General features: G+C 46.6%; 1 protein-coding gene across 1 annotated transcript in view; it reads right to left on the bottom strand.

Moving 5' to 3' along the window:
- Positions 1-12,001, bottom strand: part of gp9 (glycoprotein IX platelet) — a 41,032-nt gene that overhangs the window by 16,432 nt on the left and 12,599 nt on the right. The gene's annotated exons all lie outside the window — the stretch shown is intronic.

The following is a 12,001-nucleotide window of genomic DNA, read 5'->3' as shown; positions in this document are numbered from 1 at the left end:
CATTGTTCTATCTGGGACATATGACAATAAAACACTCTTGACTCAAGTCAAGTCAAGTTCATTTGTCACATACACATACACGATGTGCAATGAAATGAAAGTGGCAATGCCTGCGGATTGTGCACAAAAAAGAATTACAGTTACAGCATATAAATAAAAGATAATACAGAGATAAATAAAAGATAATACAGAGATAAATAAAAGATAATACAGAGAAGCCAAAATTTAGTCCCTGGAGTTATAAAAGCTAACAGTCCTGATGGCCTGTGGGAAGAAACTCTGTCTCATTCTCTCTGTTTTCACAGCGTGACAGCGGAGGCGTTTGCCTGACCGTAGCAGCTGGAACAGTCCGTTGCTGGGGGTGGCAGGGGTCCCTCATAATCTTGCTTGCTCTCGATCTACACCTCCTGATGTATAGGTCCTGCAGGGGGGCGAGTGTAGTTCCCATGGTGCGTTCTGCCGAACGCACTACTCTCTGCAGGGCCTTCCTGTCCTGGGCAGAGCTGTTCCCAAACCAGACTGTAATGTTGCCGGACAGGATGCTCTCTACAGCCCCAGAGTAGAAGCAATGAAGGATCCTCAGAGACACTGAATTTCCTCAGCTGTCTAAGGTGGTAAAGGCGCTGCTTTGCCTTACCCACCAGTGTGGCAATGTGCGTTGCCCATGTCAGATCCTCTTTGATGTGCATTCCCAAGTATTTAAAACTGCTCACCCTATCCACAGTAGACCCATTTATCTCCAGTGGCGTGTACGTCCTTGGATGTTGAGCCCTTCTAATGTCCACAATCAGCTGATTAGTTTTTTTGACATTCAAGAGGAGGCTATTGTCCCGACACCAGAGTACCAGATCAGCCACCTCCTCCCGGTAGGCCTTCTCATCGTTGTCGGAGATCCCGCCCACCACCACAGTGTCATCAGCAAACTTGATGTTGGAGTTTGAGCTGAACCTGGCCCCACAGTCATGTGTGTACAGGGAGTACAGTCGGGGGCTAAGGACGCAGCCCTGGGGGGATCCTATGTTCAGGGTGAGGGGGCTAGATGTGTGTTCCCCCATCCTGACCACTTGGGGCCTGGCCGTGAGAAAGTCCAGGACCCAGGCACACAGAGGCGTGCTAAGCCCCAGTCACAGCAGCTTCTCAGCCAGTCTGCTGGGGAATATTGTGCTGAAACCTGAACTAAAGTCAATGAACAGCATCCTCACATAGCCCCCCTTCTGGCTGTCCAGATGAGAGAGAGCGGTGTGCAGAACCTGGGAGACCGCATCATCCGTGGACCTGTTCGGACTGTGTGCGAACTGTAGGCAATCCTACTGTGAGCAACAGCCACTAGAAGGTGTGTGTACAAAACTGCTTCTTACACAATGGAGCACACTGTGAATGAATGATACTTTATTGAAGTGAAGCACACAGTGCATATAATACAGCAACGGTGACTGATTTCCATTCCCTGGGGCAGCATGAAGTAACAAGATGCGTTTTCACAACAACCCAGTGCTTTCATGAATTCTATTATTAAGACCAGATTTAATGCACAAAAATATCAGTTTTACTTAACAACATGAATTTAAATTATACATCTGCCGTGATGGGATTGGACTCATGTCTCTCGATTAATGGTCCAGAACTCTGGCTGCTATCCTAGTGGTTTATTGACTACACTACTGCTAGCTGCTGCCTTCCGCACCGGGTCTGTGTTCTACACTTTCTCCAATACCATCCTAGTTTAGTTTAGAGATAGAGCGCGGAAACAGACCCTTCGGCCTACCGAGTCCGCGCCGACCAGCGATCCCCGCACATTAACACTATTCTACACACTCGGGGCAATTTCACATTTATACCAAGCCAATTAACCTACAATCCTGTCCATCTTTGGAGTGTGGGAGGAAGCTGGAGTCCCGGAGGAAACCCACGCAGGTCACGGGGAGAACGTACAAACTCCGCACAGACAGTGCCTGTGGTCAGGATTGAACCTGGGTCCCTGTTGCTGTAAGGCAGCAACTCTACCGCCGCACCAGTGTGCCATCTTTGAGGATTTGCTTCCTGAGTAATGCAGTCTTGACCAGCAACTTGTTAGACATTAAAATGATCTACTGCGGTACTTGGAAATATCCTGTGGTGAGGAAGTTGAGAGGCAACCTGATTTTAGCCCCTACATAGAGAGTAAAGTCTTCTTACAGAATGTAACATTTTTCGATGATGACAACCTTAGAAAACCTAAACGTACAAGAGCATTGTTCTTGGAGAGTCCTGAGGTAGATTTGATGTCTCTGAAGATTTCTGTAAGTAGTTGTGTGGCAATGCTTTTGTGACAAAAAAAAGCCGTGAGTCAAACTCTTAGATGGCTCTGATTGTAGCTGTGGTGTATGAAAGACAGAACAGCTCTGTAACAGCAAGGAGTTTACAAGTCTGTTCAATGAACTGGCCTTCACTGGTGTTGATAATGAGAAGGATCGGCCACAGAATGATATTGATCAGTTTGGGAGAATGTTTGAGATGAGGTAGATGGAATTTAATCTTGAAAAATATGAGGCGATGCATTATGGCTGGGCCTCCAGGAAGTACTAAGGAACAAAGAGACCATGGTGCACATGTCCAAGGATCCATGAGGGCAGTAGCTGGGGCAGATACGGAATGAAGAAGTCATACAGGACACGACTTCATTAGTAGGATCATCGTATATGGGTGGCACGGTGGTGCAGCGATAGAGTTGGTGCCGCACAGCACTTGCAGCGCTGGAGACCCGGGTTTGATCCCGACTACGGGTGCTGTCTGTACGGAGTTTGTACGTTCTTCCCGTGTCCTGCGTGGGTTTTCTCCGAGATCTTCGGTTTCCTCCCACACTCCAAAGATGTACAGGTTTGAAGGTTAATTGGGTGGGTGTATGTGTAAATTGTTCCTAGTGGGTGTATTATGGTGTTAATGTGTGGAGATCGCTGGTCGGCGCGGACCCGGTTGGCCGAAGGGCCTGTTCCCACGCTGTATCTCAAAACTAAACTAAAGATGAAAGTGGGGTGGCGCTGGTAAATGGGATTAGTATAGATGGATCATTGTTAAGATCAGTTTTTTATTTCACAAAATGCTGGAATAACTCAGCAGGTCAGGCAGCATCTCAGGAGAGAAGGAATGGGTGACGTTTCGGGTTGAGACCCTTCTTCAGACTGATGTCAGGGGGGCGGGACAAAGGAAGGAGAGGAAGTTAGAGGAAGAACTGGGAAGGGGAGGGGAAGAGAGGGACAGAGGAACTATTTAAAGTTGGAGAAGTCAATGTTCATACCGCTGGGCTGCAAGCTGCCCAAGCGAAATATGAGGTGCTGTTCCTCCAATTTCCGGTGGGCCTCACTATGGCACTGGAGGAGGCTCATGACAGAAAGGTCAAACTGGGAGTGGGAGGGGGAGTTGAAGTGCTCAGCCACTGGGAGATCAGGTTGATTGAGGCGGACTGAGCGAAGGCGTTGAGTGAAACGATCGCCAAGCCTGCGTTTGGTTTCGCCGATGTAAATAAGTTGACATCTAGAGCAGCGGATGCAATAGATGAGGTTGGAGGAGGTGTAGGTGATCAGGGTGGACAAGAGCCTGCTTTTGTGACTGAAATAAATTATAAATTAGACCACAAGTGGAGTACCGTGTGCAGTTGTGTTTGCTGCACTTTAGGAAGGATGTGACTGCAGAGGAGATGCACCATGTTCGTCGGGGATGGAGTATCTCAGCTCTGAGGAGACATTGTGATAGTTTTCCTTAGTGAAGAGAAGGCTGAAGAAGGGATGTGGAGGGACATTGGTATAAACAATAATGAGGTATGGATCGGTAGATAGCGAAAAATGTTTCATCTTAACTGAGGCGACGGAAACCAAAGGATAAGGGTATCAGATGAGATTTGAGGAAGAATATTTTCACCAGAGAATGTGAAATCTGAAATAGTTTTAGTGGATGTGTAAGAAGGAACTGTGGATGCTGGTTTAAACCTAAGATAGATATTAGATTTTAGATTTAGATTTAGATTCTACAGCGCGGAAACAGGCCCTTCGGCCCACCGAGTCCGCGCCGCCCAGTGATCCCCGCACATTAACACTATCCTACACACACCAGGGACAATTTTTACATTTGCCCAGCCAATTAACCTACAAACCTGCACGTCTTTCGAGTGTGGGAGGAAACCGAAGATCTCGGAGAAAACCCACGCAGGTCACGGGGAGAACGTACAAACTCCGTACAGACGGCGCCCGTAGTCAGGATCGAACCTGAGTCTCCGGCGCTGCATTCGCTGTAAGGCAGCAACTCTACCGCTGCGCCACCGTGCCGCCCCAAATAGATACAAATAGCTGGAGTAACTCAGCGGGTCAGACAGCATCTCTGGAGAAAATAAATAGGCGATGTCTGAAGAAGGGTCTCGACCCAAAACGTCACCTATTCCTTCTCTCCAGAGATGTTGTCTGACCCGCTGAGATACTCCAGCTTTTTGTGTCTATCTAAAAATAGCACAAAAAGTAAGGAAATTTGTGTTTGGTAGATTATTTCTTTGTTGTAACAATGCTTCTTGGCAATAAATCATATACCGTTGGAAAGCCTGTTTATTTCCCTTTTAAATGGTGCCACATTTGTAAGGAACATGCATTTGTGGGATGAGCAGTAGAGCTGAGTATGTGGGTTGCGCCCATGAAAAATCTGCCAAATCTTCTCTGCCAATGCCAAACAGCTTATTCTGCCATTGACTCTTGTTCGGTGTTGTTTGGTGGATTGGATGATTGAAGTCTGAAGAAACAAGACATATTGTCAATTTAACAATTTATTCATTTAATAAACAGGAGCGTCAGTAGCGTGTGGAAGAACCATACACAGCCACAACAGCCTGGCACCTCCTCCTCATGCTGGTCACCAGCCTGGTCACACACTGTTGTGGGATGGCATCCCATTCTTCAACCAACATTTGTCGCAAGTCAGCCAACGTGGTTGTGTTGGTCACTCTGGCATGAACAGCACGCCCAAGCTGATCCCACAAGTGTTCAATGGGGTTGAGGTCAGGACTGCTGGCAGGCCATTCCATCCTCTCCACTCCCAAATTCTGGAGGTAGTCTCTGAGAAACCCTGCTCAGTGGGGGCGAGCATTGTCATCTTGGAGGATAGAGTTCGGTCCCAGACTGTGGAGATATGGGATTGCCACTGGTTGCAGAATCTCATCTCGATATCTCTCTGCATTGAGATTGCCTCCAATGATGACAAGCCTCGTTGTTCCAGTGAGGGAGATGCCGCCCCACACCATCACACTGCCTCCACCAAAAGATGTTACTCTATCGGTGCAGCAATCAGCATAGCGTTCTCCGCGTCTTCTCCACACTTTGACCCTATGATCCAACTGCCGTAGGCAGAATCTGGACTCATCGCTGAACATAACGTTCCTCCACATGTTCAGGTTCCAGTGCACGTGTTGCCGACACCAGCGCAAATGGGCCTGATGGTGAAGGGCAGTCATGGCAGGCCTCCTGGCAGCCCTATGAGACCGGAGATCGGCTGCGTGCAGTCTGTTCTGAATTGTCTGGGCAGAGAGCCGTCGGCCATATCGTCCTGCAAACCTCGACTGCAAATCTGTAGAAGACAGCCTACGGTTCCTAAGTGCTGACAGGGTGAGGAAACGGTCTTCTTCAGGTGTCGTCTTCTTGGGACGCCCACTTCGCGGCCTGTCTCTGACATCCCCCGTTATATGGAACTTGGCCTTCACTTTGGAGATGGTACTAGGGCTCACTCCAAATAATGCCGCAACTTGGTTTTGCGGAACACCAGCTTGAAGTTGCCCTATCGCATGGGCCCTATCCAGATCAGTCAAACGTGGCATGCCGATTCTTGGAGCAGACACCTACTGACCACTGTAGCAGGGCCCATGTTCACAGATGCTGCCAATCAGGTGCCAATCAGGCACCTGATTGTCAGCACCTGGGGGTACCAGAAGCTCAAAACAAGAGTCAATAGCAACAGCAGAATAAGCTGTTTGGCATTGGCAGAGAAGATTTGGCAAATTTTTCATGGGCGCAACCCATATACTCAGCTCTGCTGCTCATCCCACAAATGCATGTTCCTTACAAATGTGGCACCATTTAAAAGGGAAATAAACAGGCTTTCCAACGGTATAAGATTTATTGGCAAGAAGCATTGTTACAACAAAGAAATAATCTACCAAACACAAATTTCCTTACTTTTTGTGCTATGTTTATAGTTTTAGTGGAGGCAGGTAACATTTAAGAAGTACTTAGATGAGCTGAAACACCAAGGCAGAGAAAGCTATGGGAGAATAATGGAAAATGGGATTGGAATAGGTAGGCCTGATGATCTGATGGCTAGTATGGGCAGAGTGGGCTGAAGGGCCTGTTTCCACAGTTCGATTCTATGATGGTGGTAAATGGAGGATCCATGCGTCTGAATTTCAATCTAAGCAGCTTTTCAAAATGCAAGAGTGCTTGCACACGGCATGGGTTGGGATTGGATCAATAGCAGAACAAAGGCTTTATTCCTGAAGAAGGGTCTCGACCCGAAACGTCACCCATTCCTTCTCTCCAGTGATGCTGCCTGTCTCGCTGAGTTACTCCAGCATTTTGTATCTATCTTCGGTTTTATTTTCTCACTTGAAATGTGCCCCACAGGAAATATTAAAATTGTATCGATCATCCATCAGATGGATGTTTATGTTAAATTTATGCAATTGTGTGTTTTGTTTGCTTTTTATTGATACGACTGTATGGTAACGACATTTCATTGAAATTTTCTTTTTTTGAATGACAAATAAATTCAATTCAATTCAATTGAGTCGAGTGCAAAAACGGGTTAATCGATGGAAATTATGCATTTTCTATTGCGTGTGGGACAGTTACAGAGCTGCTGGTGGGGTACCGCAAGGCTCGGTGCTGGGACCGCAGCTATTTACAATATACATCAATAACTTGGATGAAGGGATTAAAAGTAACATTATCAAATTTGCACATGACACAAAGCTGGGTGGCAGTGTGAACTGTGAGGAAGAAGTTATGAGATTGCAGGGTGACTTGGACAGGTTGTGTGAGTGGGCGGATGCATGGCAGATGCAGTTTAATGTGGATAAATGTGAGGTTATCCACTTTGGTGGTAAGAACAGGAAGGCAGATTATTATCTGAATGGTGTCAAGTTGGGAAAAGGGGACGTACAACGAGATCTGGGCGTCCTAGTTCATCAGTCACTGAAAGGAAGCATGCAGGTACAGCAAGCAGTGAAGAAAGCCAATGGAATGTTGGCCTTCATAACAAGAGGAGTTGAGTATAGGAGCAAAGAGGTCATTCTGCAGTTGTACAGGGCCCGAGTGAGACCCCACCTGGAGTATTGTGTGCAGTTCTGGTCTCCAAACTTGAGGAAGGACATTCTTGCTATTGAGGGAGTGCAGCATAGGTTCACGAGGTTAATTCCCGGAATGGCGGGACTGTTGTACGTTGAAAGACTGGAGCGACTGAGCTTGTATACTCTGGAATTTGGAAGGATGAGAGGGGATCTTAACGAAACATATAAGATTATTAAGGGATTGGACACGTTAGAGGCAGGAAACATGTTCCCGATGTTGGGGGAGTCCCGAACCAGGGGCCACAGTTTAAGAATAAGGGGTAGACCATTTAGAACAGAGATGAGGAAAAACTTTTTTCACTCAGAATTGTAAATCTGTGGAATTCTCTGCCTCAGAAGGCAGTGGAGGCCGATTCTCTGGATGCTTTCAAGGCCCTGTCCCACTTCGGCGATTTTTAAGGCGACTGCCGGCGACTGTCAAAGTCGTAGCAGATCACCGAAAAACCTTCGATTTTTTTAACCCTTCGACAATGTCTACGACAATGACCACGACAATGCCTACGACAAGCTACGACAACCTACCACCTAGGCGACGGCAAGCTACGACAACCGGCGACCCACGATAAGAAAATAGTACCAGTCAGTATATCTATCTCACAAAAAAGGCACGATGATTGTAGGAGAAAACACAGTTCCCATTTCACACAATATTCATCCATTTGGCAATTGTGGGCGGATAGAATTATCACTCGGATGCAGCATGTCTTTGTTTCATTTCCCGAGGGCGGATATATGCCAAGATCATCTAGAATCGACCATAACGCACCGACACAAGTGACAAGTGACCGCCCCGACGCGGCAACTTCAACAGCCTGACCGCAGGAGAAGACGGCAGGGGAAGAGAAAAGACATTCTGGCCTTCCATCACAGTGAGGAGGTGACTGGAGGAGACTGGGATGGATGTTTCTTTTTTTTGTTTTATTTTGGTTGTGATTGTGTGTGTTTGTGGCTTATTTTTATTGCTTATTTTTATTGGTCTTATTGTTGGACTGTGGGTAATTTTTCATTTCACTGCGCATTCATGTGTATGTGACAAATAAATTGACTATTGACTATTGACTATTGATTGACTGCCGTGCTCTGCTCGGCCGCTTTGCATGACAAACACGCATGAGAAAAAAGTATTCGACAGCAACGTCGATCCACACAAGGTGCTCATTCGGGATACTTTCCTGACCCATGAAAGAATGGAGATTTCCCGCTTTATGCAAAGTGGTCATTTTGGGACAAGTAGACTTCAGAGATACAGTGTGGAAACAGGCCCTTCGGCTCACGGAGTCCGCGCCGACCAGCGATCATCCCATACGCTAGCACTATCAGGGACAATTATACCAGGGACAATTTACAATTTTACTGAAGCCAATTAACCTATACACCTGAGAGAGACACAAAAGCTGGAGTGATTCAACGTGCCAGGCAGCATCTCTGGAGAAAAGGAATCGGTGACGTTTCGGGTCGAGACCCTTCTTCAAAAGTCACCTATTCCTTTTCTCCAGAGATGCTGCCTGACTACAGCTTTTTGTGTCTGTCTTCGGTTTAACCAGCATCTGAAATTAAATAATTTGATTTTGTTTTATTTTGTTTTATTTTGTTTTATTTTGTTTCATTGGTCAAAATAAATGAAATTCAAATATTTGAAAGAGATGCCACGAGAGACTACTCTGAAATACAATAACTTCAAACATCAATCTTTGGTCAAAATGTCCAAAATTTACTTTATTCAAACAAACAAAATTCTTATAAAAGGTGGATCAGCACCGGCGACAACTAAATTCACCTGGGCGACAACCTGGCGACAAGCTACGACAGCGCCCATGACAGGAGACGACAAGCTACGATCATTGGCGTCAAGCCAGGTGTCGCCGAAAAAATTCGAACAGAATAAAACTTCCGCGACAACCCGAGAACTGCTACGATTCATTGGAGACGACTTACGACCATGCCCGCGACACACCGTGACACCCTGGCGAACGTGCAGCGACAGCCTAGTCGCTGGCAGTCGCCTTAAAAATCGCCGAACTGGGACAGGCCCTTTAGATACTCTTAATGATAGCGGAGTCAAGGGGTATGGGGAGAAGGCAGGAACGGGGGTACTGATTGTGCATGATCAGCCATGATCACGGTGAATGGCGGCGCTGGCTCGAAGGGCTGAATGGCCCACTCCTGCACCTATTGTCTATTGGTATTGAATTGAATTGAATTGAATTGAATACATTTTATTAGCCAGGTATGTATACATACAAGGAATTTGCCTTGGTGCTTTGCAACAACAAGACACACAGTAAACAATTCAGAATAAAACATAAAACATTAAAACATTTAAGAATAAAACATTACAGTTTAAAGTTTGTTCTCAGTTTGGGAAGCAGAGAACGTCAGCAGTCAGGAGGGCAGGCTGATCACAATCACCAGTAGGTGTCAGCACTGCGACAGGGACTGCAGTCGGGGATGTGTGATGATCATTCACTGGGAATCTTGGCTGGGTGGGTCGATGGCAGGCACTCAGCATTTAGCTCACAGCAAGGATGTGAAAAGTGAAAGTGAAGGGCACCCTCAGGTCAGCTGTTACAATCAGATTACTTTCAACGGCAAGCAATGGCATTTCACTACAAAATAATTAATTCTGGTGTACAAAAAAACCCCTCTCTAGCTAGGATTCACTGGAATTTAGAAGGATGAGAGGGGATCTTATAGAAACATATAAAATTATTAAGGGATTGGACATGCTAGATGCAGGAAATATGTTCCCGCTGTTGGGGGAGTCCAGAACCAGAGGCCACAGTTTAAGAATAAAGGGTAGGCCATTTAGAACTGAGGTGAGGAAAACCCTTTTTCACACCAAGAGTTGTGAATTTGTGTAATTCTCTGCATCAGAAGGCAGTGGAGGCCAATTCACTGGATACATTCAAAAGAGAGTTAGATAGAGCTCTTAGGGCTGGCAGAATCAAGGGATATGGGGAGAAGGCAGAAACGGGGTACTGATTGTGGATGATCAGCCATGATCACATTGAATGGTTGTGCTGGCTCGAAGGGCCGGATGGCCTTCTCCTGCACATATTGTCTATGCATCTATGTATCTATGATTCCACTGGAGATCCATTGTAAACACAGAGTGCAGCTGTTTATTGAGGGATACCTCATTGCACCGAACCCATCTGGAGTGTCCATAACAACATCTCCTGCCACCAAATAATCACACGCGGTATGAATAATGCAGCAGTTAGTTGCTCACTGTTCATTTACAGTAAGCACTCTCTGGACCAAGTTGGCCACTCAGGTCTCCCAACGCCATCAGAACGTGCTGCCACTTGTGAGTAAGGCCGAACGATCTCCTTGTTGGTGTGAGACTATTCCATGGTGCTCACAGTGGAGAGCTTTGAGCTCCAATTGACGTTAACATGGGTGTAAATGGGCATCACACGAGTTATGATGTCTATGTCTGAGCCTGTTACCAGATACTGACATGGATCATGACCAAAAATGCATGGTCCAATTCCACAACTGATGACAAATTTGAAGGGATATGTACTGAGCGCAGGCAGGTGGGACCAGTGTGGCTGGGGTATGTTAGCCGGTGTGGGCAAGTTGGGCCGAAGGGCCTGTTTCCACACTGTATCACTCTATGACTCTATGACTCTCACCATAGTGGTGCAAGAGGTGGGCCATAGTATTCTCTTGTCAAGGTAGGATTAGGGATGTATAAGAAAATAACTGCAGATGCTGGTACAAATCGATTTATTCACAAAATGCTGGAGTAACTCAGCAGGACAGGCAGCATCTCGGGAGAGAAGGATTGGGTGACGTTTCGGGTCGAGACCCTTCTTCAGACTGATGTCAGGGGGGCGGGACAAAGGAAGGATATAGGTGGAGACAGGAAGATAGAGGGAGATCTGGGAAGGAGGAGGGGAAGGGAGGGACAGAGGAACTATCTAAAGTTGGAGAAGTTGACGTTCATACCACTGGGCTGCAAACTGCCCAGGTGAAATATGAGGTGCTGTTCCTCCAACTTCCGGTGGGCCTCACTATGGCACTGGAGGAGGCCCATGACAGAAAGGTCAGACTGGGAATGGGAGGGGGAGTTAAAGTGCTCGGCCACCGGGAGACCAGTTTTGTTAATGCGGACCGAGCGCAGGTGTTCAGCGAAGCGATCGCCGAGCCTGCTCTTGGTTTCGCCGATGTAAATAAGTTGACATCTAGAGCAGCGGATGCAATAGATGAGGTTGGAGGAGGTGCAGGTGAACCTTTGTCCCACCTGAAAAGTGTGTAGGTTGGTTCAAGACCTTGATGGTTGTAGGATCGTAGAAGTTCCTAAACCTGGTGGTATGGGACTGGGAATGATGCGACCATGTTATGCTGTGGGTGAAATTGAATTTTGCACAATTAGTGCCTGAAAACGGGGGCACCACAACTTAACCTCTTGGCTGTAGATTTAAGCTTTAGAGATACATGCATTGTGTCTCGGCGTATTACTCTGTAGTTTCCTTCAGAACTGAGGGAAGACTTTATTTTGTCCTCCATTGCCCCGCCCCATCATCAGAGAGATCACTTAACATGACTTCCCTGTTCTGTACAAAACCTAGTTTAATAAATATGATTAGTCACTGAGAGAGCAGTGGGCGTTTTCTGAATTTGTGAGAATTTCTTTCA

The sequence above is a fragment of the Rhinoraja longicauda genome, chromosome 17 (genome assembly GCF_053455715.1).
Source record: "Rhinoraja longicauda isolate Sanriku21f chromosome 17, sRhiLon1.1, whole genome shotgun sequence".
In the NCBI taxonomy this organism is placed as follows: Eukaryota; Metazoa; Chordata; class Chondrichthyes; order Rajiformes; family Arhynchobatidae; genus Rhinoraja; species Rhinoraja longicauda.
The sequence above is the reverse complement of the archived record's forward strand: the minus strand, read 5'-3'. Positions and strand labels throughout refer to the sequence as shown.